This window comes from Orcinus orca, chromosome 1 (assembly GCF_937001465.1).
Source record: "Orcinus orca chromosome 1, mOrcOrc1.1, whole genome shotgun sequence".
Classification (NCBI taxonomy): domain Eukaryota; kingdom Metazoa; phylum Chordata; class Mammalia; order Artiodactyla; family Delphinidae; genus Orcinus; species Orcinus orca.
Window position 1 is genome coordinate 140427242 of NC_064559.1, and position 26156 is coordinate 140453397.

A 26156-nucleotide genomic window follows, 5' to 3' on the forward strand; every position below is an offset into this window, starting at 1 on the left:
GGACTTCCAAATCTATGTTGAGTACTAGTGGCGAGAGTGGACATCCTTGTCTTGTTCCTGATCTTAGAGGAAATGTTTTCCCTTTTTCACCATTGAAAATGATGTTTGCTGTTTGTTTGTCGTATATGGCCTTTATTATGTTGAGGTAGTTCCCTCTGTGCCCACTTTCTGGAGGGTTTTTATCATAAATGGGTGTTGAATTTTGTCAAAAGTTTTTTCTGCATCTTTTGAGATGATCATATACTTTTTAGTCTTCAATTTGTTAATAAGTTGTATCACATTGATTGATTTGCATATATTGAAAAATCCTTGCATCCTTGGGATAAATCCCACTTGCTCATGGTGTATGATCCTTTTAATGTGTTGTTGGATTCTGTTTGGTAATACTTTGTTGAGAGTTTTTGCATCTATATTCATCAGTGATATTGGTCTGTAATTTTCTTTTCTTGAGGCATCATTGTCATCTGTCTCTAGGTATTTTTTTATTTCTTCAATGATCTCTTGGTTATTTAGTAATGTATTGTTTAGCCTCCTTATGTTTGTGTTTTTTACATTTTTTTCCCTGTAATTGATTTCTAATCTCATAGTATTTTGGTCAGAAAAGATGCTTGATATCATTTCAATTTTCTTAAACATACTGAGGCTTGATTTGTGACCCAAGATGCAATCTATCATGGAGAATGTTCCATGTGCACTTGAGAAGAAAGTGTAATCTGCTGCTTTTGGATGGAATGTCTTATAAATATCAATTAAATCTATCTGGTCTATTGTGTCATTTAAAACTTGTGTTTCCTTTTTAATTTTCTGTTTGGATGATCTGTTCATTGGTGTAAGTGAAGTGTTAAATTCCCCCACCATTTTTGTATTACTGTCGATTTCCTATTTTATAGCTGTTAGCAGTTGCCTTATGTATTGAGGTGCTCCTATGTTGGTTGCATATATATTTATAATTGTTATATCTTCTTGGATTAATCCCTTGATGGTTATGTAGTGTCCTTCCTTGTCTCTTGTAACATTCTTTATTTTAAAGTCTATTTTATCTGATATGTGTATTGCTACTCCAGCTTTCTTTTGATTTCCATTTGCATGGAATATATTTTTCCATCCCCTCACTTTCAGTCTGTATGTGTGCCTAGGTCTGAAGTGGGTCTCTTGTAGATAGCATATATATGGGTCTTGTTTTTGTATCCTTTCAGTGAGCCTGTGTCTTTTGGTTGGATCATTAATCCATTCACGTTTAAGATATTTTTCAATATGTATGTTCTTATTACCATTTTCTTACTTGTAATGGGTTTGTTTATATAGGTCCTTTTCTTCTCTTGTGTTTGCCACTTAGAGAAGTTCCTTTAGCATTTGTTGTAGAGCTGGTTTGGTGGTGCTGAATTCTCTTAGCTTTTGTTTGTCTGTAAAGCTTTTGATTTCTCCATTGAATTTGAATGAGATCCTTGCCAAGTAGAGTAATCTTGGTTGTAGGTTATTCCCTTTCATCACTTAAATATGTCATGCCACTCCCTTGTGGCTTGTAGAGTTTCTGCTGAGAAATCAGCTGTTAACCTTATGGGAATTCCCTTGTATGTTGTCATTTTCCCCTTGTTGCTTTCAATAATTTTTCTTTTTCTTTAATTTTTGCCAATTTGATTACTATGTGTCTCTGTGTGTTTCTCCTTGGGTTTATCCTGCCTAGGACTCTCTGTGCTTCCTGGACTTGGGTGGTTATTTCCTTTCCCATGTTAGGGAAGTTTTCAACTATAATCTCTTCAAATATTTTCTCAGGTCCTTTCTCTCTCTCTTCTCCTTTGGGGACCCCTATAATGTGAATGTTGTTGTGTTTAATGTTGTCTCAGATGTCTCTTAAGCTGTCTTCATTTCTTTTATTATTATTTTTTTCTTTATTCTGTTCTACAGCAGTGAATTCCACCATTCTGTCTTCCAGGTCACTTATCCGTTCTTCTGCCTCAGTTATTCTGCTATTGATTCCTTCTAGTGTATTGTATTGTTCATCTCTGTTTGTTTGTCCTTTAATTATTCCAGATGTTTGTTCTTTAATTCTTCTAGGTCTTTGTTAAACATTTCTTGCATCTTCTCAATCTTTGCCTCCATTCTTTTTCTGAGGTACTGGATCATCTTCACTAACATTATTCTGAATTCTTTTTCTGGAAGGTTTCCTATCTCCACTTCATTTAGTTGTTTTTCTGGGGTTTTATCTTGTTCCTTCATCTGGTACATAGCTGTCTGCCTTTTCATCCTGTTTATCTTTCTGTGGATATGGTTTTTGTTCCACAGGCTGCAGGATTGTAGTTCTTCTCGCTTCTGCTGTCTACCCTCTGTTGCATGAGGCTATCTAAGTGGCTGTGGAAGTTTCTTGATGAGATGGACTGGTGGTGGGTAGATTTGGCTGTTGCTCTGGTGGGCAGAACTCAGTAAAACTTTAATCCGCTTGTCTGCTAATGGGTGGGGCTGGGTCCCTTCCCTGTTGGTTGTTTGGCCTGAGGTGACCCAACACTGGAGCCTACCTGGGCTCTTTGGTTGTGCTAACAGTGGACTCTTGGAGGGCTCACGCCAAGGTTACTTCCCAGAACTTCTGCTGCCAGTGTCCTTATCCTCATGGTGAGCCACAGCCCCTCTCCACCTCTGCAGGAGACCCTCCAACACCAGCCGGTAGGTCTGGTTCAGTCTCCTATGGAGACACTGCTCCTTCCTCTGGGTCCTGATGCACACACTACTTTGTGTGTGCCCTCCAAGGGTTGAGTGTCCATTTCCCCCAGTCCTGTTGAAGTCTTGCAATCAAATCCTGCTAGCCTTCAAAATCTGATTCTCTAGGAATTCTTCCTCCCATTGCCAGACCCCCAGGTTGGGAAGACTGACATGGGGCTCAGAACCTTCACTCCAGTGGGTGGACTTCTATGGTATAAATGTTCTCCAGTTTGTGAGTCACCCACCCAGCAGTTATGTGATTTGATTTTATTGTAATTGTGCCCCTCCTACCATCTCATTGTGGCTTCTCCTTTGTCTTTGGATGTGGAGTATCTTTTTTGTTGAGTTCCCGTGTCTGCCTGTCAATGATTGTTCAGCAGTTAGTTGTGACTGTAGTGCTCTCACAAGATGGAGTGAGAGCACATCGTTCTATTCTGCCATCTTGAAGCAATCTCTCCATGTCCAATCTTTTAATTTTGAGATAATTGTAGATGCATACATAGTTTTAAGAAATAAACAGAGAAATCTCCTGTAATATTTACCCAATTTCTTGCAATGGCAACATCTTGCGCAACTATAGTACAATATCACAACCAGGATATTAATGTTGATGTTATCAAGATACAGAATATTTTCATCATTGCAAGGATCTTTCCTGTTGCCCTTTTCAAACTATACCACTTTTATGACCCTCCTTAAACCCTGACTACCACCAATCTGTTCTCCATTACTTTAGGGAGTCTTTTTAAGAAGGTTTATTAATGAAATCATACTGTATGTAACATTTTGAGATTGACTTTTTTTATTTTTTACTCAGCATAATTCTCTGGAGATACATATGGATTGTTGTTAGTATTAATAGTTCATTAATACTTATTGCTGAGTAGGATTCCATGGTATGGATATTCTACAGCTTATTTAACAATTCACTGTTCCCTAAAGAATATCTGGGTTATTTCCAGTATTTGGCGATTATGAATTAAGCTTCCTTAAACTTTTTTTTTTTTTTTTTTTTTTTTACGGTACGTGGGCCTCTCACTGTTGTGGCCTCTCCATTGCGGAGCACAGGCTCCGGACGCGCAGGCTCAGTGGCCATGGCTCTCGGGCCCAGCCACTCTGTGGCATGTGGGATCTTCCCGGACCGGGGCACAAACCCGTGTCCCCTGCATCGGCTGGTGAACTCTCAACCACTGCGCCACCAGGGAAGCCCTCCTTATACATTTTTGTACAGATTTTTGTGTGAACACAAGTTTTCATTTCTTTGGGGTAAATGCCCAAAAGTACAACTGTTCTGTCATATTGTAGTTTCATATTTAATTTTCTTATATGCTGCCAAAATGGTTTCCAGAGTGGCTTTAATGTTTGAAATTCCCATCAGCAATGAATGAGTGATCCAGTTTTTCCATATTCTTTCCAGCAAGAATTGAATATTGTTCTGACTTTTTATTTTTTTAAATTTAGCCATTGTGATAAGTGTGTAGTGATTTCTCATTGTGGCTTTAATTTTGTAGGAGATCTTTTCATATGCTTATATCCACCTGTATATTCTCTGCAGTGGAATGTCTTTACATGTCTTTTGCCCATTTTATAATTGGTTTGTTTTTTAATGTGAGTTTAAAAAATATTTAATCATCATTGTTCATTTGACATTAAACAAATATGTACAGTAAAATAGTAAGTGCCAGACCCTGTTCTAAGGTACATTTGTGAATAAAGCATTGATCTCAGCACTTATGAAATGTACATTCTAGCAGGGGGAGAATGACATATATTGAACATGTTCAACAGTTGCAAGTACTACAGAAAAAAATTAAAGCAGGGAAAGGGGGATAGGGTAACATGGGTGCAGGTTGAAATTTCAAACCTTTATTCATGCCTAAACTCATATGGATATGCAGGCACATTTGTCTTTTGAACAATAGTTAGGAAACGTAAACATTAAAAACAAAGTTACTAATGTACCGCAATGCTATCCCAACTTGAAAATTGGGTTGCTGGATTTGTAGCATGTTGGAGAATTATGGGGGTTGTAATAACTAAGGCTTATTGAATGTTAAGCACTAATGACTTCATTTTACATACACCACCTCATTGAATCTCCACATGAAGGTGCAATTTTATATCTTTAAATGTGTTTTTTAAGTTAATTTACCCATGACCCTACAGTAATTGATGACACCAATTGTCATCAATTGAATGAAAAAGATATGGATATCCAAAATTTTAATAGTGCCTTAACTCTAAGTGGTAGTATTAAGAATATTTCATTTTTCAATGTTTAAAACTTTTAAATAGTACTTGTTTTATCATGTTTCATGTTATTTATAGAGTTAAATGCTTTCCTAAAATACTGAAGTATCTCTCTACAACTTCTCCTTCCATTTCATTTATGACCTCTTCCTCCGTCCATTCTCTAAAAAATATTGACCTTTGATAATCCTTTCCCAACCTTCCTCTTTACTAGATGATCTATGACTTCATTTACCATCAGTCAAAAACTGGTTGTAAGAAGAAACATTTCCAGAGACTCAGCATTTGTACATTGTCTTATAAACTTGGTCAATTCTCTACATGCCTGACCACAAAAATACAAGCTCATGAGTCCCAGGAGCTTGTCTTGAGCTCCAGGCCCATATTCAACTGCCTCATGGGTTCTGTGGGTTCAAAAGCAAATTCTTTTCCCTAAGGTATGGACATTAAAACATTTTGGGATTTTGGGAAAAATGTAACAGGACTCATTTTAACCAACTTGATAAAAATATTGATTTTCTTGACTGTGACTCATTTAAATCTGATTTTGAGAATCATTTGTTTAGCTATTTGGGGAAAATAATCATATATGAGGCCTAACTATTTAGGTTAGATCAAAAGCTATTGCATTTTACATTAAATCTCTTTGCCCAGTGTTTGACCAATTTTAATACAGATTTTGTTTCACCAGCAACCTTCTTTTTTCATAACTTTGGTTAATCAAAAATTCCTTTTACTTATTCTATTATGCTGTGTTCTCTTCCTTTCTACATTGTTTAAGATATCATTACCCATTTCCCAGCTTGAGAAAGTAGGACATCACAAATTACATTTATACCAAGACTAAATATTCCATGATTTGGTTTGTAATCAGACCATTATTTTAATGCCTGGATTTTTTTTATTTTAGTGGCTTGTGTTTCTACATCTTGCTTTTATCTCCCTTAATCTAGAAATACTTAGTTTCCTATACAAAGACAAAGTGTTCCATACCTCTTCTTATCCTTGTCATCAATTGTCAAATTGAGTCATCTCTCCATAAAAGCCTTAGTATGAATTTCCTGCAAAGGTCAATATTAGGCTATGAAAGTTTGGAAATTTTCTAAGATTAGTCATCTGTTACATGGCAGAACATGTTTTTCAACCAGAGTCTGATTTCCAGCCACAGGCTCTCTCTACTTTGTTATACTACCACAGGATAATTAAGAGATGAGATTTGTCCACCTGCCTCTATGGGCCAATATATATGGGTTTCAAATACTAATTTGGTGCTAAGATAACATTGGGAACATAGTAAGATGGATAAAACTCTGTTTCACAGAGCTCATGTCAAGGATAGCACTGTATGTTTTGGAAGAAATATGATAAGCCATTTGCAGTGCTTTCAAAAATGGGTGAGCAAATGTGGGACTATGGTTAAATTATGCAGTACAAGGTAAAAGATTCCACCATTAGTCCTCCTACATCACTTATCCCACACACAGAATTCAGCCGCTTTTGTAAATTAGTAGTGAGCAAATATTATGAAATATCAGTTTGGAAAGGTAAAGGGTGATTTGCTTACTGGGACTGACATCTGTCTGAGTGTGCCCTGTACTCAGCTCTGCACTTTGTAGATTATGAGAAATTCCCATCGGAAGAAATGAATCCACATCTACACCTCTGCTAAAGCATTTTTCCCCACAAGGTATAAATCTATCTTAAATAGCTAAAGTTTCAGAGAAATGGAAATCATGATATAAGCCTACAGTCAATATTTCAGCAAATACAGAAGGAAAGTTAAAGACAGTTTCTTGATCACAAGAGGAAAAGTCAAGCAAACCAAAAGTTGAAATTTTTGGCCAAATTGAAATCTTAAAATAAAATTGAAAACAAACAGATTACCAGTAATATGGTATATGGTGTATGTTTAATGTTCTGCAAAAGATTGTTCTTGTAAGCTTGATTAAGAGTGCTACAGCCTTAAAGATTGCACTTATGAGTTGGATGGTGGCATTAAGAATGTGTTGACTTCTTCCAGGATGCTAAGAACATAAATATTGGAGTGTAATCCGCTTTCAAAGGTTTATGAAAATAGTAAAACCATGATCAGACGTTGGGGAAAATCTTCCAGACTAGACTTTCTTCTCTATCACAAGTTTCCACAGCAAATCAGGAAAATGTAGGAAATGTGGCAGTATTCCTACCTCAGAAGACTAGCCTGAGGAGTAATAAAAAAAAAATATTGCAATGTTAATTGTGGACAAAGCCAAGATTTATTTTTGGTATTAGGAATAGGACACCCTAAACATACAAGGACACACTTAAATTCACTGACAGATAGTCAAATGTAGAAATATTAAAGAAATCTTATTAGCACATTTGTAAGATTAGGAGGAAATTCTGAGCATATGTATAAATATATATAATATCACTGGAGCAGGCCTGAATATTCAGTCAAAAAGTAAAAGACCATTTTTGAAATTTTAGCCCAAAGTCTTTTATAAGTAAAATATTGAACTTAGTAATCCACTCCTAGAAACCTGCAATGAAAATTACCACAGCAATCATAACACTGTCCTATGTTCTCATTTTCTATTTTAATAATAATATTTTCAGTCACAAGAGTCAGGTTGATGTCCTCAAGTGAAACCTAGAATTGAAATAATTGCATAGATAATTTAGACTAAACATATTTTCCTTTACCTGAGACTTCCATATCATTGAGATTTCTTTTGATTGGAATCATGTGAATGCTATCCATCTTCTCAAAACATAAGCATTATTTGCACATTTAATGGCTAACAACAGCATCTGGAAAAGGCTCCTCTGTGGAGTTATTTATTCACTTCCATATTTTAAAAGGGATTTGAGGAAGAAAAAAATCTGGATTTCATGCTACATTTCCAACGTATATTGTGACATGAAACTAGAAGCTAACAGTTTTGCTACAGACATTTGCCCAGTGACATTTAACCAGGTATAAGTGAAAACATACTTATGGTGAAATCATCATAATTAATGATGATAGAAATTCTAGTAAATATGATCATTCTATTTCCCGAGGTGTGGTTTCAAAATTTAACACAAGATAGTAAGCATAAGCACAATAATTTGATTACTCATTTTACTAGTTGGAATTCTCCTTAGATCAATTTCTAACAGGATTTGGATTACTTTGACTCCATTGATCTATAAGTCTTCACTCTCAATAACTATTCCAATGTTGGTAATGAAAGTACTTAGGTAGTCACACTTGCACCATTCCTTGAAATCTTGCCCATTAGTTTGCTTGAACCTCATAAAATATTAACTTGTGTTGTGTGCAGTAAGGAGACCAATAAAACACCAATGTGTGGTGACTAAACCATTAAAAAATGTCTTAGCACCCCTTCTATAATATTCTGTGACTTATAGGAATTTCAGATTTGTCTGTTTTTAACAAGTATGAAATATTCTTTGTTCTTAATATAACTTCTTCACACTCTTTGAGAGAGAAATTGCCCATACATGCAAGAAAAAAAAAAAACCCACTGGATTCTGGTTTACTAATTTATTTTAAGAAATAAATTTGGAGAAAATTCTGCTTATTTCACTTCCTTACTTTATCTATTAGTAATCAACAGGTGATTGCCATTAGCAGCCAAAGAACGAAAACAGTGTTCCATTAATCTTCAATGCCTAAGAAATAAAAGGCTCTCCATTAGAATGTATAAACAGAAAATCGATGCATGTTAAACCAACTTTCTAAGGTACAGCTTCTCTTAGATACCAAATTTGGATAAGGAAAAACAGAATTATCCTTGAACAAGATGAAAAACTACAAAATATAGAATTGAAGGATTTCTATTTAAAACTCAAATTAGTCTGCTAATTATGGCCACATTACCAAACTAAACTGAACCCAGTGAAGTAAAGGGAGGAATCTATTTATAACCAAACCAAACCAAAACAAAACAAAAAAAAGCTAGAATTAGCAAGCAAAAATTAGCAGGTTTTCTACTTCTACCACCATCTTTTGTTCCAGAGATTGATGGGTCCCCTCTTCTGAGTGAGCCAAAACAAAAAAACAAATATAAGAAACAATACACCCAAATATATGAAGTTGAGTGGTAAGCAAGTTTCCAGGAAAACCTAGTCAATACCTCATAGTCATTTCAAACTTTCTATGGAAGTGTTCAAATGCAGATTCCACTTGATGAATAGAATTCAATAGCGGTTTGAAAACAGGTATATATCTAATTGGGCACTTTGTGGTGATTGAATGGATCCAAACTGCCAATGTCTCTGAAAAGAGAAAGGTAAATAAAGAGAACATAACCATTGTCATTGACTATACATGCTGTGATTGGATTATCTTGTACCCAGTTTCAGACCTTGAAGCATTGAAGGTATGAAGAATTCTTGAGAGAGAGAGGAAAGAAAGTGATAGCTTTAACTTTTAAAATGCAAAGCATGACTTTTTCAAATTGCTTACCAGCTCCCAGTCCTCACTACTGCCCACCTCCCTCCCCCTTATTCTAGATAGAATGTCAGCCATGCTCCTCTTACCCAGCTGTTTTAGGTAGGTAAATGTTTTAGTGCCCGTTGGATCTCTCTAATCTGCAGAAGAATAAAACAGAAAAACAACTTTAAAATAAGCAACCACACCTTTAAAAATCTTTGTTTTGTGACAAAGTATCTTTATAACTTTGTATTCAATATATGAATTGCTTTAGATTTAAGCATTAAGTCATTTCATATTTTAACCCAGTCACCAACTCACTATTAAATCTTAATATTAAAGGAGCACCTCAATTTCGCCACCTGTTTACCTACGCTGACACTGGACAGGGAGTGAGTTATGGGAGTAAATGTATATAAAGAGCTCTGAGATGCTTTAGTAAAAAAATAATATAGATACATGAAGTATATTGTAAATATTGGAAAAAAACAATACAAATGTCCCATTTCTGTAATAATTGACAGGTTGATAGGCTAAACCATAATTTTAGCTTCATTCAAATTTGCAATAAAAATGAGATCCAATCTAAATCTCTTAAATAGAATATGTAGAGCTTCAGTGGTAATGATGTTCTTAGATTTCCCATTTTTATATGATATTTGAGAGATCACATAGCATACTCAGTGGCATTGATTCTGGGAGAACTCAATTTCTACACGTCATTCAACTCTTCATCAAGGTTACAAGAAAGGTGGAAAAATAGATCAAAAGAGACTAAAGGAAGTCGATAGCTTGGCATAAAATGCCACACAGCTATCCGCTTAGGGCATAAGTCAATATAGTTGTGCATTGTTCATTCCCCTTGTTAAACAAGAAAGGAGAGAGAAACTTCAAGTTAGGAGATTTCAGAACATTCATATCTTTTATAACTTCTCTTTGCAAATCTTTATGGACAAATGTGTTTTTTATTAAAATATGAACACTCGAATTTCAAATGCACAAATTATTCCTTTAAACAAAATGATCCTTATACCCAAACATTTGTAAATGTTACCTCTTAAAGGCTAAGAATGTTGTTATGATCTTGCTCACCTATAGAATATTCTCTGAGTCAAGAGTTCAGAGTAAGATGTGCATACCTGTCTTGACTTAAGTGGTCTATAGAGAATTGGATCAACGGTATGCCAAGGTCTCCACTGCAGGTATTGTTTTGGCAAACTTTCACAGCTTTGGTTCTTAGCTTATAGCTTTCTGTAAAAACCTGGAGTAGAATAGGAATATAAATACTCATATTCTTTTATCTAAGTCTTTTTTATTATATTATTAATTCTATTCTGATATCAAACTGTATGAAAGCTTTTACTTTTTTTTTTTTGGTCCTATTTAAATTAACAGATTGGTTAATTACTACTGTAGCAATAATAATCACACTATTTTTTCATTTCTGCATTTTTTTGAAATTAGGTTTCAAATGAATGTTCCTCATTTGATAACAATAATTAAATCTGGAATAAGTGTAATGAATCAGTGTGCCTGTCATGTTGATTAAATAGGGATTTTTGGTATGTATTCACTTTCTATTGCTGCTGTGACAAATCACCATGAACATATGGCTTGACACAACACAAATGCATTATCTTATAGTGCTTTAGGTCAGACTTTTGATGTAGTTCTTACTGACCTAAGATACAGGTATCAGCAGAGCTGTATTACTTTCTGGAGACTCTAGGACAAAATCTCTTTCCTTGCTTTTGCCAGCTTCTAGAGGTCTGCATTACTTGGTTTGTGGCCCCCTTTTAGATATTCAAAGCTAGCAACATAAGGTCAAGTTCTTCTCATGCTGCCATATTTCTGTTTCTCTGAAGTCAAGAAAGGTTCTTGCTTTTAAGAATTTGTGTGATTAGATTGGGCCCACTTGGATAATCCAGGATAATCTCCCCATCTCAAACTTCTTAACTTTAGTCATATATGCAAGTCCCTTTTGCCATGTAAAGTAACATATTCACAGGTTCTGGAAATTAATTCATGAATCATTATTCTTTCTACTATATAATAATGGTCAAATTTTGTCTGGACATTAATTATATTGATCTTTTAAATAATCAGCAGTGTCATGATCGTGTAGCCTACCTTTGTTCCTAACCATGTATTTGAAAACAAGAACTTCCCAACATTTCCAAAGTAATTCCAGATCTCTTAAAGTAAAAAAAGAACCTCTATTATTTAAATATTTCAGCTTTGAGCTTTTTAAATTTCAATAAGAATAAAAAAATGGATAAATACTATTATTTTGGAAAACAAGCATATTATCAGGATATATTTAAGCATTACAAGAAGAGAAGGACTGGGTTTTAGCCTGCAAATGTAATGCATTGTGTCTTCTTCAGCATGTCTCTTCAGCTCTTCAGGCAGTAGTTCCTCACACACGAAGCAAGTAAATTGGATTATGTGATCTCTTAAAATCTCTTGAATTACAAAATTCTATAATTTCATCACTTCATGAATACTATTAAAACACTAGAGTTGGATGGAGATAACACTTCATATGGAATGGTGGAGTGAGGCTTCCATAAATCTACTTCTCACTAAAAGCAATAGAAAATTAGTAAAAACTGGCAAAATCAACTTTTTCAAACTCTGGAAGTTAGCCAAAGACTTGTAAAAATATGAGGAGTGTTTATTCAAGAAAAATTGCTGACTTTTGGTAAGAGCAACAGGGTTTGTGGCATTATAACTTTACCTTTTCCCATCGCACTCTCCTCAGCCTTGCAAAACTTGAAAATCAGCAGCTTTGCAACTATAGTAACTGTGAAAACCAGAAGCTATGTAAGTATTGGAAGGGGAAAACTAGGTTTGGACCTCAAAAGGTCTATCCTTAGAGTATTGTCACTTTTTGATCTATTTGACAGCTCCCTGGAAAAAAACCATTTATATCATATTGTCCTTATTTTACCTGATTAGGAATTTCCTTAAATAAAGAAAATACCTATCCCCAAAGTGTTTGTGGAAATTTTTCAGCAAAAATTGTTTAACATGGGAGCTGCTTAAGGCTGCAGTATCAGTTTAGGTTAAATAAGAACTTGGCTAAAAATTTAAAAGGAAGATCTGGTGAACAAGATGTCCATAGGGGTTTTGAAAAGCTCTGACATATTTATGGAGTTCTAAAAGTTCATACACATATGCAGGGCTGGGTGCATGTCCAGGAAAAGACTGAGAAGGTCTCAATCTCTCACCACTAACAGATTTTGAGGTCTTGCCCAAGTAAGAAGTAAAGAATATGTAAGGTTGTAAAATTCCTGAGTGTTGATCATAAGTCCCAACAAATAGAGCTTCTCAATAAAGAGTGAAAGACTTGTTGGTTCAAGGAAATTAAGGAAATATCTGACTGATCATTAATTGATCACTAAGTTAACTAAGGAGAAATTTCAGTGACTACATGCTACAGGAAATGCAAACTTTACAGAATTAGCTCAAGAAAATCATTAACTAACTAAACATGAGCTGCAGTATTAGCAACAAAAACAACAACAAAATAGCCACAGCATCAATCAAACCCTGGGAGCAGGATTTGATTTCCAGTGTTGCCACATTACAATATCTCAAAGGTCTAAAATGTCCAGCTTTTGGCTAAAAAAAATATGAAATTTATAAATAGGAAAGTATGACCCATACATTGGGAAAAAAGCAGTATACAGAAACTGTCCCAGAAGGTGTCTAGATGTTGAACTTCATTAACAGAGACTTTAAATCACTCACTATAAATATGAAGAAATAACTAAAATAAGCTACGTCTAAAGAATTTAAATGAATTATAACCACAATGTCTCACTAATGTTATATATTAATAGATAGAAATTATAAAAGAAGAAGCAAATAGAAATTCTAAAGTTGAAAAGTACAATAAATAAAATGAAAAAGTCATTAGAGGAATTCAACAGAAGATTTGGGCTGGCAGAAGAAAGAATCAATGAACTTGAAGTCAGGTCAATTGAAATTATCTAGTTTGAGGAACAGCAAGGAAAAAGAAGGATAAAAATTAGAGTCTCAAATCTTTTTGGCATACCAACAATTGTACTAACCTATGCATAACAGGAGTATGAGAAGAAAAGGGTTAAAAAAAAAAAAAGGAGAAGAAAAAATAACTGAGGAAATACTGACTGAAAATTTCCCAAATTTGATCATAAAAAGAAAAATAATTATTCTACATATCCAAGAAGCTCAACAAACCACAAATACATTAAACACTAGGACAACAACACCATGGCACATTATAGTCAAGCTGTCAGTAACCAAAGATGGAGCATCTTGAAAATAGCAAGAAAAAATAACACACCAGGTACAGAAGATCTTTAATAAGATCTTTCATTGACTTTTCATCAGAAAACATGGAGAATAGAGGCAATAGGGTGGCATTCAAAATGTTGAAATAAAAAGACTGTCAACCATGAATTCTGTATCCAGAAAAACTATACTTCACAATGATAGACATAAACAGAGACTGTGTCACTAGCAAACCTGTCTTATGGGAAACACTAAGGGGAGGCCTTTAGGATATTTTGTAAGGGCACCAGATGGTAACTCAAATCTTCACAAAGCAAAAAAGAACCCAGTAGGGTTACCATATTGGTAAATATGAATTACAGTATAAATGTATTTTTTGTTTATAACCCTTTTCTTCTCTTATTTAAAACTCAAGTGGAGCAAAGCAATATTTATAAAATTTTGTTGATGGGCTTAAAATGTTTTATACAGTTTAAGGGGATGAGGAAGGGGGTGAGGGATGTGAGGAATGAGGTGAGATCAGAGCTTTATTGGAGTAGAGTTTCTGTATACTGTTGAAATTGTCAGTATTAATTTAATGTAGCTTGTTTTAAATTAGGTTGCTAACTTAATATTCAGGTAACAACTAAGAAAACAACTAAAAATATTGTAAATGTAACAACAAGGAGATTACATGGTACACTAGAAAATATCTATTGAACAAAACCTAAGGCCGTGATGAGGGATAGATAGAGAAAGTAAACTGTGGAAATCAATTAGCAAAATGACAGATGTGAAGCCTTATTTATCAGTAATTGTATTAAATGTAAAGTCATTAGACATTCCAATTAAAACACAGATTGGCAGAAAGGACAAGAATTCATGATCCAACTTGTACATATGTAACAACCATACTTTAGATACAAATAAAAATAATAAAATGATTGCAAATTAAAATAGATTCAAAGACATAGAAAACAAACTTATGGTTACCAAAGAGGAGAAGGAGAGAGAAAGGGGCAAATTAAGAGTATGGGATTAACAGATAGAGATTACCATACATAAAATAGATAAACAACAAGGATTTACTGTGTAACATAAGGAATTATATTCAATATCTTGTAATAACCTATGATGGAATATAATCTGAAAAAAATAACTGAATCATTTTGCTGTACATGTGAAAATAACACAATATTGTAAATTAACTTTACTTCAAAAAAAATAACAAAAATAAAAGAAGAAAAGATTAGAAAAACATATAGTCAAAGTAAAAATTGACAGAATTGAATAGAAATAGAAAATTCAACAATAACAGTTAGAGACTCAATTAATCCACTTTTAATAATGGATAGTACAACAAGGCTTAAAATCAGTAAGAATATTATAAAATATCTAGACCAACAGAGAGCTATAGAAGACTCCACCCAACAAAAACAGAACATGCATTCTTCTTAAATGCACATAGAATGTCCTCTAGGACTGATTATATGCTAGGCCATAAAACAAGCCTCAATAACTTTAAAAGTATTGGAAACATACAAAGCATAGTCTCTGAACACATGGAATTTAACTAAAAATCGATAATAGAAGAAAATTTTGGAAGTTCACATGTATATGGAAATTAAACAATATGCTCTAAAATAACCAATCAAAGAAGAAATCACAAGAGAAATTTGAAAATACTTTGACATGAACAAAAACAAAAATACAACGTATCAAAACATATAAGGTGCTACAAAACCAGTGCTTAAAAGGAAAAGTAGAACAGTAAATGCCTATAATTAAAAATAAAAAAGAAATTAATCAACAAACTAAAAAACCGTCTTAAAAATTGGGGTGTGGGGGAAGCAAACTAAATATAAAGAAATCAGAATAAAGGAGATATTGGAGCAAGAATGTACAACACAGAGAATAGAAAAACAATAGATAAAATCAATAAGTCCAAAAAGTTGTTCTTTGTAGCATCAATAAGTTGATCAACTTTTAACTAGACTAAGAAAAAGAAAGATTAAAATTAATAAAATCAATATTATAAGAGGGGACCTCACTGCTTTTCTTTAAAAATTTTTTTTGAAAGAAATATTTTGAATAGCCATATGCCAACAAATAAAATAACTTAGATGAAATGGAAAAATTCCAAAAAAAATACAAAAAAACAAAATTGACTCAAGAAGAAAGCAAAAATCTGAAGAGACTTAAACCAAGTAAGGAGATTGAACAAGAAATTTGAACATTTCCCACAGGAAGAGCCAAGGCCCAGAGCACATCACTGATGAGTTCTATCAAACATATAAAGAATAATGAATATCATACTTTCAAATACAGAGAGGAGGACTGAGTACTTCTCAACTCATTATTAGTTTGATACCAAAATCAGGCAAATACATCACAAGAAATGAACACTAGACAGCTAAAATATTTCTTATGAATAGCAACAAAATTCCTCACAGAATACTAGCAAACAAAATCTAGCAACATATAAAAAAACATTATCCACCAAGACCAAAAGGGAATTATCCCAGGAATGCAATTCAAGGTTGTTTCAACTTCCAAAAAAAAATCAATCAATACATTGAACCATATGTGGTGGGTGCAATGGTGGCCCCTCCAAAAAATATGTCCATATCTCAGAACATGTGAATGTAATATTATTTGGCAAAAAGGATCTCTATATCAAGCCAAAAAGTTTATGGTATGTTGTTATAGCAATGTTAGGAAAATAATACACAATATTAATATAATAAAAAATAAATCCCATATGGTGGTTTCAATAGATACAGAAAAAGTGTTTGAGAGTATGCCACATCCTTTTATAGAAAAAACACTCCACAATCAAGGAAGAGAAGGGAACTCCTTCAACCTGATAAAAAGCATCATATAAAACATCGGCATATACACACTACCAAATGTACAATAGTTAGCTAGCGGGAAGCAGCTGCATAGCACAGGGAGTTCAGCTCGGTGCTTTGCAATGACCTAGAGGGGTGGGATATGGAGGGTGAGAGAGAGGCTCAAGAGGAAGGGGATATGGGGATATATGTATGCCTATGGCTGATTCATTTTGTTGTACAACAGAAACTAACACAGTATTATGAAGCAATTATAGTCCAATAAAGGTATATTAAAAAAAAAAACCATATAGCTAACATTGTACCTAATAGTGAAAGACTGAATGCTTTCTTCCTAAGTTCATGAACAAGATAAAGACATCTGCTCTCATCACTTCTATTTAACATATACTGCAGGTTTTAGTCATAGGAATTAGACAAGAAAAATGAAGAGGCAAAGCCATCTTTATTTTCAGGTGACAAAATTTGTATATAGAAAATCCTAAAAAAATCACTAAAAAAGCTATTAGAACTAATAAACAGGCTCAGCAAAATTGCAAGGTACAAGATCATTGTACAAAAATCAATTTTATATCTACACACTAACAATGAACAATTAAAAATAAAACTAAGTCAATTCTATTTATAATAGTATCAAAAAATAAAATATTTAACAATCCGTTCAATAAAATAAGTTTAAGACTTGTACACTAAAAACTACAAAAAAGTTTAAAAAATTAAAGATCTAAATAAATGAAAGATCATGCCACATTTATGGATCAAACATTTAATATCATTAAGATGAAATTATTTCCCAAATCAATCTATAGATTTAACATAATTCCTATCAAAATTCCAACTGCCTTTTTAAAAAAAGAAATTGACAAGCTGATCTTAAAATTCACATGGAAATTGAAAGAACCCAGCCAAATATTCTTGAAAAAGAACCAAGTTCCTGGACTCACACTTTCTAATTTCAAAACTTACTACAAAGCTGCAGTAATTAAAACAGTGTGATACTGACCTAAAGATAAATAGATCAATGGAATAGAATTTAGAGTCCAGAAATAAACTCTTCCATTTATGATGAATTGTGTTTTAACAATTACTGCAAGACATTTTAATGTAAAAAGAATAGTCTTTTCAACAAATGATGTTGAAGCTATTGAATATCCACATGAAAAAAAAGAAATTGGACTTCTACCCTACATCATATATAACAATGAACTAAAAATGGATCATAGACATATATGTAAGGGGTAAAAATATTTTAGAAAACCTTAGAGAAAAACGTAGAAGTAAATATTTATGACCTTGGGTTAACTAATGGTTTCTCAGACATGACCCTAAAAGCCCAAGTGAGAAAACAAGAACAGAATAATTGGACTTCAGCAGAATTAAATAATTCTGTGTTTTAAAGGTCACAAAAAAAGTCTAAAAATAACCCACAGAATGAGAGAAATATTTGCAAAACAATGACATACCATTTCACACCCACTAGGAAGACTACAAAAAAACAAAAAAAATCCCCAAAAAACAGACAATAACAAATGTTGGCAAGGATTTAAAGAAATTGGAACTCTAATACATTGCTAGTGGGGTTGTAAAGTTGTGCAGTCACTTTGGAAAGTAGTCTAACAATTCCTCAAACTGTTAAAGATAGAGTTACCATGTGACCTGACAATTCCACTTCTAAGTATATATTCAAATGAAATGAAAGCATGTATCTATCCAAAAGCTAGTACATAAATGTTCATAGTGACAATTCACAATAGCAAAAGGTAGAAACAAATTTTCACCAACAGTGAATGGATAAACAAATTGTGGAATATCCATACAATGGACTATTCATTGGCAATAAAACAGAATGAAAGACTGAATGACCTGGATGAACCTTGAAGATATAACACAAAGTGTAAGTGAAAGAAGACAGTCACATATTATATGATTCTATTTATATAAAATGTCTAGAATGAACAAATTCATAGGGACAGAAATTAGGTTAATAGTTGTCTGGAGCCGGGCAATTGGGCAGATGTGGAATGACTGCTAATAAGTATGAAGTTTCTTTTGTGGGTGATAACATGTTCTAAAATTAGATTGTCATAATGATTGCACAACTCTAGAAATATGTTTTTAAAAAGCCATTGAATTGTACACTTTAAATGGGTAAATTTAATATTATGGGTTTTTTTTAAAGATTTATTGTTTATTTAATTTATTTTTGGTAGCATCGGGTCTTAGTTGTGGCATGCTGGGTCTTCCTTGAGGCATGCAGGATCTTTCGTTGCAGTGCAGGGGCTTCTCTCCAGTTGTGGTGTGCGGGTTTTCTCTCTCTAGTTGTGGTGTGCAGGCTCCAGGGCACGTGGGTTCTGTAGTTTGTGGCACGCAGTCCCTCTAGTCGAAGCACGCGAGCTCAGTAGTTGTGGTGCACAGGCTTAGTTGCCCCGCAGCATGTGGGATCTTATTTCCCTGACCAAGGATTGAACCTGCGTCCCCTGCCTTGTAAGCCTGAATCTCTACCACTGGACCACCAGGGACAAACATTGGATAAATTGAATAGGATCCTTAAAGGGAAATATAAATAAAATGTTAATGGGGAAAAGGTGCAACCAGATATTTTTATTGAGGGACTCATGCTTCCCTTGATCTTGTAATATTCTTGTAAGACTGATAAATGTTAATATTCAAAGAAGGAAAGTAAAAATATTTCATAAGGTTGGGGGGAGTAGAATGGCAAGGTTTTGGATTGCTTATAGAAGATGAATAGTCTGATTTGGCAGATATGTTGAATATGAGGAAGTTACTCATTACAGAATGAAGCATGGAAAAATGGTTTAAAAACCACAGGGTGGAAAGACTAGAATCCTAGAGAAAGGAATATATTCCTTAGTTCAGGAAGTTACAAGAATAACCTAGATGCAAAGCAAAAGCTGCAGGCATCCATTTTCTTTTAATCTCTAAATCCCTTAGATTAAGAAGATAGGAAAAGACAAGAGTACCAAGGAATTGTGGGTCTTTAATATCATAAATCACTGTCATCAGTTGATCTTCTGAGAGAGTAGGACTTATCCACTAGTTATCTGAAGAAAAGACTGGAGGAAAGAACATGAAAGAAAAGTAATTGCCCAGTTCTGGGAGACAAGGATCACCCTTCCTACAGCAAAACAAAAGTCATTTATGTAGCAGACACATTTGTGATGCAAAGGATGGTTGTCCTATGTTGTAAACAGAATCTGAGGTCCAAGTTCATCATATAGCACTTATGTGTCCACAGCCAAGTCATTTAACCTTGTAAGCAACCATTATTACACATGCAAAATTTTATAATATCAACTACTCTATGTTTTTCAGAGGCTTAACAGCTTAACACAATGCCACGCTCCTACTATAATTAATAATAATCACACATATTTCCAACTGCCCTTGGCAAGATCATCATGTCCAGTCACCCTACACAGATGTCACAATACAGGCTGCAGGAGAACAACCATGAGAAGGCTATTATCAGAAATGATTATCCAGCTTCTTCTAATGGCCAGTATCTCCAAAAGTCTCATTTAAGTAGGAAATGTAAATGTAACCCTATTAAAATTCTGAGTGAGATATGTAACTTCACTTTCACCACTTTTGGTAAAATGGTACTGAGGTCCTAGTTTATGCAATAATAAATGAGAAAAAAAGAAAGAGTGTGCTAATTGGATAAAAAAAAAAACCACCATTTTTTAGTTGCTATGATTTTTTACCAAGAAAATCTAAGAGAATCAATAGATAAGTAAATCTAGCAAATAAATTTGGCATAAATAGGAAACACAAATCAATATCTTCCATATACTGTCAATAAATATATATGAACTATAAGAGAAAAAAATAACATTCACAACAGCAATGAAACATATCTAGGAATAATTCTAAAAATATATTTTTCTCAAAATATATTTTCCTTGATAAAATAAAAGATTATAAAGAGAAATTAAAGAAAATGTAAATATATGAAGAGATATGTCACGTCTATGGATGGAAAGGTAAAATTTTCTAGAGATATCAATTTTTTTCAAGTTAGTCCATAAGTGTAATGCAACACCAATCAAAATGTCTAGAGCAGTTTCATGAAATTTTGTAAGCCAATCCTGAAATTCATATACCAAAGAGCAAAAATAAAGAATAACAAGGAAGAGTTTCAATAATAATAGGGTGAAGGGACTTCTTCACTAGTAGCTAAAACATTTTAAGGCCTTAAAACTCAAGACATTATGCTATTTAACCTGGGATAGATGAACAGACCAGTAGAACTTTAAAAAGAGCCTAGATTTTTCACTTATATAATCTAGATATATGATGGAGATGGCAGAGGAGAAAACACCAGTTATTCAATAACTAGTTCTGTATCAATGATTATCTGCACCACATACTATATGGGAAAAATGGATTTTATTTGTAAAAGTGAATAGCAAAATTTTAGATTTCTAGAATAACTTAGAAGAATATCTTTTTCAACTGATAATATACACGGATTTTGAAACAAGACTCAGAAACCACAGTCGTGAAGGAAAATATTGATATATATGGCTATATTAAAAAAAAGCAATAGTAACAATAAGAAAAGTGATGTTAATGCACCATGAACATACATATAGCCTGGGAGAAGATATTTGCACACCATATGATCAACAAAGGAATAATATTCAGAATATATAAAGCATTTCTGTAAGTCAATAGCAAAAGACAATACAATCAAAAAAGAGGCAAAGGATTTAAAGAACATATTACAGATAAGGTTGTCTTCCCTTGAAATTAGAGAAATGTGAATTTAAAAGTACAATGTTATACTCAACAGATTGGAAAAAAACAAAGATCATATGGGGAGAATGTGGAAAAACGTAGATTTATATCTCAGAAAATAGATAGGTAAATAGTCATATTAGTAAGAAATTTGACAATATGCAGGAAAACCAGAGTATACCTACCTTTCAGTCTAGTAACTCCACTCCTAAAAACATTCAATGCAACATTTCTACAAGGAAATACAAACACGACAATTCATTGCAATATTGTATACAAAGGTCAAAACTAGGAACAACTACCCTTCAATAGGAAAATGAATAGGTAAACTGTGGTGAATGCTTGTGATTGAATATCACAAAGCCATTAAACTGAAAAAATTAGAACTGTGCATATCCACGTGGATAAATTTCACAAATAACAAAATTGAATGAAAACTCAACTTAATCTATAAAATAATGTATTTAGTATGATTCACTTCATCTAAATTTGAGAACCTATAAATCGATAATATACATTATAGCCATACAAATACACAATAAACGTAGCAACACACATGGGGATAGTATATACAAAACTTAAGATGATGGGTGTGTCAAAGTAAGGAAGAAGGGCAAAATGGGATTGCAAAGAGATACATGTATCAATAGAATTTCCAAATACATCTGTAATGTTTTATCTCTTAAAAAGAAGTTCTGGAGAAAATATGACAAATATTAAAATTTTACAAAGCTTAGTATTGGGATACCAGCATTTATTAAAATATCCTTTAAACTTTTTGGTGTTTTGAAGTTTTCTATAATAAAAATAAAAAAGAACTCAGGTGAACTTTGAGCCTTTGAGGTGAGGAGAAAAGCAGTATTAAGGATATACAAGGAATTTTAAAATACCAAGAAAGGAGGTTGCAATTTTTAAGACCAAATACTGCTCCCTTCCAAAAAATAAAGATTAAAATAATAAATTTAGGAATCTTTATACTTTATTGCTTTGATCTCTAGTTCTAATCCAAATTTCTCAGTTTTATTATATTCTTCTTTCAGAATGTGATCCAAACTCTAGCATCTTTACTGAATTCTAGACATCTGTACATTTGTTTTTAAATGGACAGAATCTGGTTTTATAAATATCAAATGTACCAGGCCTCCAACAATTGGAATGTGGTAATAACAAGCCCTTTTACAGCTTATAGGGATTAATGTGTTGTTTTAAAGAGTTCAAATGTAGATTAAAAATATACAATATATTTGAGGTGGATAAGAAAGGATTCACCTTTGAAATATATTAGCCCAGACAATTGGGAAGATATTTCAGCCTCTGACTAAATGAAGATATACTGAACAAATTGGCTCAGTAGAAAACCATCACTGTAAGGGATAAGAAAAATGGTCTCTGGCACATGGAACTGGTTGAAGAGAATGTATATTTGTGCACTTGCCATGAGTCATTTGTGTGAGACAGCTCTATGAATGCCATTTGAGATCAGCTTTAACTCTGAAGTTTTTAAATTATATATATATATATATATATATATATATATATACCATCTATGAATTAGAAAGGGAAACTATTAATTTTCATTATCTAAGCATAGTGCATAGTATGTTCCTTAAAGTGTCTTAACACTTGGAGAGTCAATGAGTGGAGTGAATGAAAAACAGAATCCAAATTTAATAAGAAGTAAATTGAGTTCAAAGAATACAATGAGTTGTAGGAAATAGTTGTGCTGTGTTGTCTCTAAAGATGGATTAAATTCAACAGAAAAAGGACAGGCAATACCAACGATGCCAAACCAGAAAGCTAACAAGACAAGAGGCATGTGCCAGGTACAATTAACTCCCTGTCAGAGTTCATAGAATACACAGTGTTTTAATCCCAAAGTCTTTCTGAGCTCTGCTCTCAAAAAGGACATTGGGGCAATTGAGATTCATAGGCAACAGACACCCTCAAGTATAGAAACACAGGCATATTGACCTTAACTGCTTGTTTTGATGTAAAAGACTGGATAAAACTATCAATGAAAGATGATTTGCCCCATATCTCCAGAAAACAACTCTTTAATTGTGCAGTAAAAGTGCGAGAATGACAGTGAGAAAATCAGAAATCTTTTCTACGTCTCTTCTTAGATTTATGCTTTTTCACCTACTGTGAAATAAATATAAAGCAATACAATCACTCTGAGTGGCATTATGGAGCTTAGTTTATAAGTGCATAGAAGGCTTTGAATAAATTCTCAATGCAAAGGTAACATTACTTATTCATTTAGCGAATACTTTTACAGCCTTTACAATGTGCCAGGTTCTGGTGTAAAAGTTCTAGAAAAGTGGCTTGCTTAATTCTTATTACCACCCTATTAGGTGGGTATTATAATCTTCACCTTAAAGAGGGGAAACTGAGGTGAAATATGTAACTTGCTCAAAGTCACACAGCTGAACAGGCAGTTTATCCAAATCCATGATCTTAACCACTACTATATATCTTCTAAATAAGAAACCTGATGCTTACAGTTGAACTCTGAGAGGAAGTGCTATAAGGAAGGGTTTTGGCAATAAATGAAATGGGAAATGGGTAGAGATGTACTGGAGAAAAGAAAAACAAAAGATGGATATCATGGGGAAAAATGAAATGATTCTCCCTACCTTCTGGAGTTTTGCAAGAGTTTTATTTGTAGTCCAGAATAATAAGTCTTGGAAGCAAGATACCCAACTGTCATCCCTAAAATGTTTGAACATAAGACTGAAAAATGAATGCAAGGACTTCAAAGAAGGAGAAAAAGAGGCAAAACTTATTTACCATCTTCTGTCATGGTAATTATATCAAACAGTCATAATAATGGAAATTTAGCGATGTGGGTAGAGGGCTTTATTAGACTCCATTCTTAACCACTGAATTAATGTTGTTAAAACATTCTATTTAATAACTCATTAAATAATAGTTCTGATTTAAAATGCTAGAAAGGCTGGTATTTGGAGTAAAAAACACTATTTCAGAAATCACATGCTCTAAACAAACCAAACTATTCATAATATTCAGGTTCTTTCAGAGCAGTTATAGGAAATACTAACTTCACGTAAACCCGTATTAATCACACTCGCAATGAATTACTCTCTACTAGATGCTTCAAGGTTACTGAAGGAGTTAATAAATGTAGTTTTTGTTCAAAAAAAAGCTCACAGCATAGTATGTCAGAATTTTTACATGAATAAAGTAGGGAACAGTTCAAGAGTGAGTACAATGTAGTTTGTTATATATGGTACCCATAAAGCCTGCAGGTATTGGACACAACTAGAATGAATGAAACTGTTTCTTAAAGGAAATAACATGGTCATTGGAGGAAATACTGAATTTAAGTTAAAAAGGATGAGAAACAAGATAGAAAGAGTAAATTTGAGCAATGATGATATAGAGTGTGGGCTCTAGAAGTTGACTTATTTGGTTCTAACACTATATACATGAACTTGAGCAAGTAATTTAACTTGTTTCTTGTCTTTCAAATAGAGATAATAATAGCAACTGTTTCAAAAGATTTACATAAGATTTAAAAGAGGCCAACTTAATATTGAGAATCAAGAACAGTGATAGCAAGAAGGGTATTAATAAATGTTAGCTGTTAATATTACTATTAAAACTTACAGAAGAATAAATATGAAAGAAAATTACAAGATGGGTTTATAAGTTATTACCATTTTGATTCATGATCATTAATTTCACAAACTTCAGTAAATTCATGATCATACAATGGAAACTGCATGTAGCTAGAAGAAATACAGTGAGTTTAGCAAAGATTAATCTAAAAAAAAAAAATCAAATGAGCAATACAAGGCCCATTCATGCACTTTCCTTCCTCTCCACTCCAGTCCTTTTTATGCACATGAGCTGAGAATCTCAGTACAGGGGAAGGAAGAAAGGGGGAGGAGAAATAGTAAGTCTAAAGAGAGAGCAAACTTGAACAGTGCTGAAACAGAATATCCAAACAACTGTCAAATGTATAAGAAGGCCGTTTTATTAACCAGATGCTACCAGGTCCAAGAAAACACAGAAGAGCGTCCCCATCACGACACGTTGCTTTGCTTTGACAGGTCTGATTTATGAAGCAGATGATTTGTTATTTATTGATCAGAGACTGATTCTACTCACAGAGTTAAGAAGAAGCTTGATAAAAGGCAAGCATGCATCTCATTTGGTTACAAGCAAAAATATTGTCTATTGGCTTGCTGTGTCAACTGACTTTGACGCTACAACATCCAGATGTTCAACATGTGCAAACTTCAGAAACAAAACAAAACAAAACAAAACAAAACAAAACAAAATAGGCCTCTCCTGCCACAAAAGAGAGAAAAACATTCAAAACATGTTCCATAGAAAAAAGAATTCATCAGGACCAAAGAATATAGACTGAAATGCATTTTTAATAGAAAATAAGAAAGATTCACTGTATTGTTTTTCATTATTTCATTTATTTAATGATTATTTATTGAGGGGTCTCTATGTTTAAGTCATGTGGGAAGCACTGTCTTGACACTTAAAATGTCCTATATACAAATTCAGAGTTCCAGGAAATTACTAGCTCACATAAATTTTTACCAAAATGCTCAAAGCAAGCCTGATACCTTTTCATCTTCTACAATATCAAAGCTTCTATTAAGTTAATTATTTTTCACTCTTGGTATCATAACACAGTTGCCATTTGTTCTTTCTTATTCAGGAAATTCCTTCAGCTTTGTTTTTCTCTCCAATCAGTCCAGCGGAAAGCTACGTATAACTGGGTTTTGAGATAAGACACATGATTACTTAGTCTGGAAGCATGGAACATTTTATATTCTAGTTTAGTGTACTTTAATTACAATGCTAATTTTGCACAACATGAGTTGTGCCACATGGTGATTTTGTAATTTTCCAAAAGCTATTAATGATCAAAA